This window comes from Tachypleus tridentatus, chromosome 4, assembly GCF_004210375.1.
Source record: "Tachypleus tridentatus isolate NWPU-2018 chromosome 4, ASM421037v1, whole genome shotgun sequence".
Lineage (NCBI taxonomy): Eukaryota > Metazoa > Arthropoda > Merostomata > Xiphosura > Limulidae > Tachypleus > Tachypleus tridentatus.
This window is the reverse complement of record NC_134828.1, coordinates 102,353,012-102,361,276: the sequence shown is the minus strand read 5'-3', so window position 1 is coordinate 102,361,276 and position 8,265 is coordinate 102,353,012.

Below are 8,265 nucleotides of genomic sequence, written 5' to 3'. Positions count from 1 at the left end.
AGAGGGCCCGGCATGGCCAGGTGGTTAGGGCTCTCGACTCGCAATCTGTGAGTCGCTGGCTGGAATTCCCATTATATCAAACATGCTCGCCCCTTTCAGTCGTGGAGGCGTTATCATGTGGCAGTCAATCCCACTATCCGTTGGTAAAAGAGTAGCCCAAGAGTTAGTGGTGGGTGGTGATGACTAGATGCCTACCCTCTAGTCTTACGCTGCAGATAGTCCTCGTGTAGCTTTGCGCAAAATTCAAAAAACAAAAACAGTTGATAGAGTTCTTGTCTCACATGTGATATGTCTCAGATTCAAATCCGAGGAAATATATTTCTGAAAAAAATAAAATACCCCGAATGAAGATAGCCTATATGTGCGTTTACCGTTTATTTTGAAGATTATAAATGAGTGAAATTACAAATTAAGTAGGTATAAGCCATAGAATATAATGAGCCTGAAGTATATATTCTAAAATAGTTTAGAATACTTAACCTCACAGTTTCGAATTATATACACAAACAACATTTCAGCTTATCTGTATTTAGTGTATTAAAAGGAGTAGCCTTCAGAAAGTTATTACATTAATTAAAAGGAAGAAAGAGTCCAGTAAATCAAAAGTGGCACCATGGGCACATTTTTCTAGATCGAACTGCGTATCCCCTCTAATAATCTTATATCAATTGACGAATCTACTGAGAAGAACAGTCGATGTAGAAATTAAAACAAAAAAAAAATATTTCTAACATTTCGATTTAGTAAAAACAAAATTGCTCTATTTCAGTAAATCTGTAAAGTGTACAGTATATATATTTTTTCTAATTCCACAAACTTGGTCCGGCTATTTTGTTACAATTGTGGTGTATTTCCTAACAATATTCACTGCAAAATAAATAATTTTATGTTTCGCTGAGTTATCAAATGTACATCTTTATTCATTTTTTTCTTTGCTTCTCTTTAAAAAAAAATATTTTTTTCGTATTTTCCGCATGACTGTTTTACCTAAAGAACATAAAACAAACGTGATTTTAAACAAGATATTGTCGTTTGCTTTGGTTCGTAATAATCTAAAGGCAGTCTTGTATGAAAATAAATAAAAATATAGCAGAGTTGAAAGAACTTAAAAGAGAAACGAAGTTTTAGCTTATCACAAAAAAGAGTACGCTTTAAACAATATAAAAATAATGGAAAAAAAATAAGAAAGAAGAACGTATTCACGAAAGGCTTTGTTTGGGAAGATTGTTCTCCATCACAAGGGAACAAAAGATGTAAGGATGTATAGGTTCAGAAACAAATAAAAATAATTTATTTTGAAGTAACAAATATCTAAGTTATCTAAATGCGATGTTAACATCATAAAGGAAAAAAAAACAGTAAAAATTCTAAATGAAAAACATTTTGGTTGATTTAAAAAGTATTTGATCTTTTACTAGAAGATCATAAGAAAAAGAGAGAATATACCGTTCATGGTTCAAACTATTAATAGTTAGCCTACACATTTTTACTCTTACATTCATTTGTATGATCAGACACTCGCACACAAAAAGAGGTTCTCTCTCGCTCTTTTATGGTTATTTGGGTTTTTGTGTTTATATACCCGAGAGAGCCAGGTTTCGTCGACCTCTTTCTCCTTCGTTTGTATTGCTTTTGGCGACTCTCAAGTGTATTTATAAATTTTACACGAGGGCTAGAGTAACCCGCACTTACTCAGGGCAATGTCCATGCACAATCTAAATATACACTTACAGCAAATATGCCATTTCTCTCAAAAGTTCCATAACAATTTGCACTATCACGAAATAGGCATTAATCATCAAACATTTACATAAATCCCTGTCAATGTGTACTACTTACTCCCTAAACTAATGTGGAGTCTAGTTTATAGGTGGCCTGTTGTTTTATCTGAATACATATGTTTACTGAGGAAAGATGTTTAGAACTATCCTCATCATGTATGCAGTATCTGTCTAGTTCGCTTACGGGTTCGTTTATTTCTCTGATTTTTGTTAATATAATTTATTGTACTAGTCTACCTGCTAGTGTTGCTATGTTTGCGTATTTATGTATGAATTATGAAGAGGTAGTTCTGGGTACGTTATAAGTTGTTGTAAGTAGTGTATTTTGCATTGTTTGTAGATAAGCTTCTACTAGTTTTTTTACTTATATTTATCCATGCAGGGCTACATAATCAATTAGGGGTCTAATATACGTTTTATATATTTTTAAAATATTGTCTGCTGTTGCTCCACTATGTTTGCCAGTTGACTCCTAGCATAGTTTGTTCTTCGCCAAATTTTTGTTTTAATATTACTTATGTGGTTTATCCGTATTAATTTAGAGTCGAATGTTGATCCTCAGAATTTTGCAGATGTAGCAGTCTGAAGGAGTGCTCCATTTATATAGATCTTTGGTTGTGCTTTTTTATGTTCAGTTAACTTTGTGAATACTCAACAACAGGTTTAATTTTACCAGGTTTGTTTTTGGTCAGAGGAGGAGTGTTGGATGACCCCCTCGATGATCCATCCCCTGCCTTAACTCGTATGAATTTCTTATCGTGAGACTTATTTATAAGTTTACTTTCTGAACCGTTTTGTTTTGCAATTAAGCAATTCTTATTCATGAAACGCATTTACTTTTAAAAACTTTATATAGCATTAAATACATTTCATTTGTTTCTAAATCATTCTGTTATTTCAGGCTCAAATATTGTTCCAATGGAAATAAAACTAATACTCAAAACCAACGAAATTAGATTTGGTTCTGATGACATTTAACTAAATGTAAAGGTTAAGCCTATGTCATTCACCACTTGATTTTGTTAACACCATTAATAATTTTAAGGAACAAAATATCAGTTGCTTGTTCCTCATCCACCTCTTTCATATTTCTCTGTCAGTTCAAATAATATAAAACACCAATCAGTCGTCCTAATCTGCTACGAATGTTTTATTTAGAGACATTATTGCATTTAAAACCAAACAGACCAACGAAAATGAAGAACATTTCAGGATATCGCTAACGTTTACCAGTTTCTTGAAAGTTAAATGCGTATATATCCACAACTAGAAGAACATTAGCGAACGACGTGTTTATTACATGTAATATATTCTTGTTTAAGCATTTCTGAAGCTTTATTGTTGGGATTCGAACGAGCAAACCACTTAATGTGGATCTTTAACGGGTATTCGAATGAATAAGCGAGACAAGCATTCACGATTTATGTGCTACTAGCGACTGACAACACATCGAACACCTTGGTGCGTCTTTCTAATGGTATTAAGAGAAGATAATATTTATCTTTAACGATATTACATTCGATAACAAGCCAATAAGAATGCTGGTGAAATCAAAGTATTTGAACGGTTCAGGAAACCATAAACTCCTCCATAAAATGGCCTTTTATAAGCTAGTCTATCTAGCTTCATCACTTTACTAGAACCTTATCTACTTCTTGTTTCTGTGAACTCACTTCGTTCTTCTAGGTAACTTACTCTTGAAAAACTTCTTATCAGTTAAGAAGCATTAACATTGTGTTATAGTTACCTCTTGTTTACAGCATCTCTTTAAACTTGTCTATTATATAATTTAGAAGAATAACTTTGTAGCATCGCAGCTTATATAAAAAAATTGATTCACTGATGTAAGTTAAACGCAACTAAAACATTATGCACGTAATATGCAGATCACCTTTATAATACTGGTACTCTTGTTCAGGGGTACTACTAATGAGGGATGGAATCTCCTAAAAGCGGTAGAACTTAGTGATAAATCGAATTACAGACAGAGCTTTATCTTTATTTTCAAAATATCACACACCTGATAGGGGCACGAATTCTCTTACTTTTAATCACTCTAATGTTCCCAAATTTTGCATGAAAACTCGCAAAACGATCCCAGTTTCATTCTTAGACATGGCCGTTTGCAAAAACATTTTCTAAATGGTGTGACCATACTTGCTAAATCATCATGTCTTTTGTTTGATGTCTGCATTCAATGAAAGGTAATATTGCTAAGAGTATGAAAATATTAAACTCTGGAGAATTAATAGAGTCTAATACTGAAGTTAATTGACAATTATAGTTGTCTCACGGAAACGACTATACACGGAATAACAAAACTGGGATTTATAGGGCAAAAAAAAAGTTTGTTCTATTTTTTTTGAGGATTTTGAGGTAAATTTAGGAAAATTAATGCCGCTAGAAAGCCTGACATTACTTATCGGTGGAACGCTTGATTTTTCAGTGGAAATGACCGGAAGGAAATAATGACTTCACAACGTAATCGAAATAGACTTTTAAAAAAATTACTGGTAGTTGACCTTTATCTTTCAAAACGAGTTTTGTTTACTTGTTTTGAATTTCGCACAAAGCTATTCAAGAGCTATCTGCGCTAGCCGTCCCTAATTTAGTGGAACTAGAGGGAAGGCAGCTAGTCATCACCACCAACCGCCAACTCTTGGACTACTCTTTTACCAACGAATGGTGAATTGACCGTAACATTATAACGCCCCCACGGCTGAAAGGGCGAGCATGTTTGGTGTGAGGTGGATTCGAACCTGCGACCCTCAGATTACGAGTCGAGTGCCTTAACCACCTGGTCATGCTGGGCCTTTCAAAACGATGTATGATTACTGTGAATTCTATCTAACTTTTCATTCAAAAGGTGTGTAGTCCGCTGGTACAGCTCTAAATCTACAGATTTAAAACGCTATAATTAGAGGTTTGAGTCCATTCGGTGGACATAACAGATAGTACTATGTGGCTTTGCTATAAAAAAAACACACACACTCGAAAGATGAACTTCGTCACCGATAAAAGTAGGCCATTACCCAGTTACGGGTAAATAAACTATCGCAATGAACTTACTAAGACAAGGATTTAGGTAAGCTAAGAAAATACAAAACAAACTGGTACTGCAAAACATTAGAGATTGGTTTTAAATAGACCACATGCTTTGTATGCTGTTTTATTTTCATCTAAATTGATAACATAATTTGTAAACTTGTGCGTATTTGGAAACAACGCAAGAAAATCAACTGCGCGTTTTATGCGTCAAATCAGTGTTCAGTATTTTAGTTCGATAATTTATAAAATGTATCTCACACCAACTGACCGTTCTAAGTGATCAATAATTATAATATTCGTGGTTAGATTTGGTGTTATAGACAACTTTTTTATCATCTATTTAAAAGAAACAATATCTTCATACTTTATGAAGAGACAAAAGTGATTTAATTTAGGTAAAGAAATCTTACCAAAACAATGATGCTAAACTTGGTACAAGATATAACCTGTAACAAACCCTTTCTTTTCCAACAAGTTATACGTAGCCAAAGATAAAATAAAAAGCTTGGTTCGATGTTATCGACTTAGAAAGAGAGACGAATGAGACACTTGGGAGTGAAAGACTTTAGAAGCCAGAACATTTCATAAGGTTGTTTTGGGTTATGGAACATAACGATGTTCCAGTGAATATTTGTTGGCTTACCTTTACTTCTCTGCCTTGTCGCTGTTAAGATTGTTTGTTTCTTGAATTTCGCGCAAAGCTACACGAGGGCTATCTGCGCTGACCGTCTCTAAGTTGGCAGTGTAAGATTAGAGAAAAGGCAGTTGGTCATCACCACCCACCGCCACTTCTTGGGATACTCTTTTACCAACAAATAGTGGGATCACCTTCGCATTACAACACCCCTCACGACTGAAAGAGCTAACGTGTTTGGTGTACAAAGATTCGAACTCGCGACCTTCAGATTGGGAGTAGAACACCCTAATCACCTGGCGATGCTAGGTCCGTTGTCAAGAGCAAAATAAAACGATCTTTATGTACTCACTGAATGATTGAGTCTTCCTGGTGAACGGCCAGAATACATTTTAAATACTCTATAGAATATAAGTGCAAACAACGATAAATGCAGACATATCTACTAAAGATGAATTGATTCCACGCAAAAGAAGCCTATAATTTAAAAACGAATGCTGGTTAATCGACTTGCTAGTTAATGTAATCATTTATTTATTCAGCAGTATTTAGAGTGGCCTAATGATTAATGTTTCGAGCTGATTAGCGAAACGTGATGCCACTGAACACGTTCTGCACTTTCAGCTGTGGGTGTGTTAGAATTGTGACAGTCATTTCCATTATTATTTTAAAATATTCTGTTGTAGCGGCAGGTGCTGCCGAATGAGTGTTTTCTTTCGGGTCAATAGCTAAACATTAACGGAGACTATACCCGATTCTTAGGTGTTTCAAACTTGGTTTGACTATACCGATATGTTATGGGTTTCAAATATGGCTGTTAAGCCCTGAACATGCACATCAGGTTACATTCAGGCTAAATCATCCAGTAACAAAGACTGTTTCCTTAATTTCAGATATTTCTTCTTGCTTATTCTGCCCTGTAGACAGCGAGATGTCTGTGGACGTGCAACAATTAAAACCGGGTTTCAATACCCGTGATGGGAATAGCTACGATAGTACGTGCTGTAGCGTAAAACATAATTACAAACAAGTAAACTTACTCGGCCTATAATGTAATTTTAAAATAGCTAATAAATGTACTGGTTAATCGCAATTCATTGAGTTGAAAGCATGCCTGATCAAAAGTATTTTTTTTGTTTTGGCGTCTATAAGAAAAATAGTTATCTTAGAAAACCAAGGTTTTGAGTATTAAGGCTAATCTTTAAAGGCTGAGAGAAACAATTAATTCTATGATAAATATAATGATAATGAGAATTTTTATGTTAATTTGAGAGTTGTGATATTTTGAACTTTTCTTTTCTGATCGATTCTTCATTTGTTTGTTGACCTTAGACCAAAGATATGGAATGGCTATCTGTGCTATTAATAGCAGTTTTAATGTTGAAGTAATAAACTAGAGGGAAAGCAGTTAGTCCATACAACCCACAGCCGAATCTTGAGCTATCTTTATCAAGGAGTAATGGAATTAGTTGTAACATTATAACACCTCTGCGGCTGAAAGGGCGATAATGCTCAGTGATGGGTTTCGAACCCAGAGAATCCTAGTCGAATGTCTTAAGCATCAGACCATGGCAATAGTCACGTTGATCGGTTTTCACGTGAAGTGCCATGATATTCTTAGAATAAAACGAAAACATAAAAACTCAGACATTATTAACATTGTTATTTCACTTTAAATCTGCTTCTTTAAGTGGATAAAATAATGTTAACAGCTTCACCGAGAAGAACTAATCACGTAACGACTACAGAGCCGTAAATTGGGTTATGCTAGGTTGATATTAGTAACAAAAGTGCTTTTACTAACCAAATAAACTTATTAGCTGGTGGCCTTTTGATTAATGGAGTTATAATAATGTTGTTGTCGTCAAGTACGTCTCCCTTAGACAAAAAATATAGTTTTCTGCAGAGAGGAGACAAAGATACGACCTACACGAATGTGAGGAAGTATTGCTAAAATCTAGCAGATCTCAAAATCGCATCTCTTCGTTGAATGTGGTCTGTAGATTACAAAACTAAATGGAAATATCGTGGATCTAAAGTCGGATTAAGGGTTTTATTGGCCCTAGGCTTTTCAACTTATAGAGGCCCCCTCGAGACAGAACCTCTAAGTGCAATACATTTATAGTCATAGCTTGAGACCATGGGGCTTCAGCTTTGTAAGCTCATGTCTTAATCCGGGATTGCGTGGAACTATGGTCTGGATGATGGATATCTTCTTATTTTATGGTGCTTCATTTAGTTAACGCAAAAGATATGCACATTATACGAATTTTTATTGGATAAAGAACATGTCTGTACTTGCATGCACAAGTAGTAATTCTTTCAAAACAATCACATAGTTTTTCAATATGTTCAAAGATGCTCCTTTTTTAACATAATTGAACATTTTCTCAACGTGCACATTTCTCTGTGTTTTACTCTATTATTGACAACTCGTGTTTGCTTAACTATTACACTATGTAACAAAATTTTTACTTTTACTTGTTCCTGGACAGAAAGTGTTATTTCCCAATTGCTAATGTCTAAAGTAAATGGAAAAGACCTATTTTTCTCTTCAAACTTTGCTTTTGTGTCCTGGGAGCGTGAAACGAAAACGTGATGGGGGACTATCTGGGGGCTGATACGTGAAAGTAATTTACATTACAGTCGCAAATCTCGAAAAACTACTCACTTCTAAACATTTTTTGTATAGCTTTAGTGTAAATACATGTAAGTCTTGATTCATATGTTGTTTTATTCATACCTTATGTAAATGAAAATGTGCAAATTTGCCCGTTTTTATATAGAAAATAAGTTAATTTC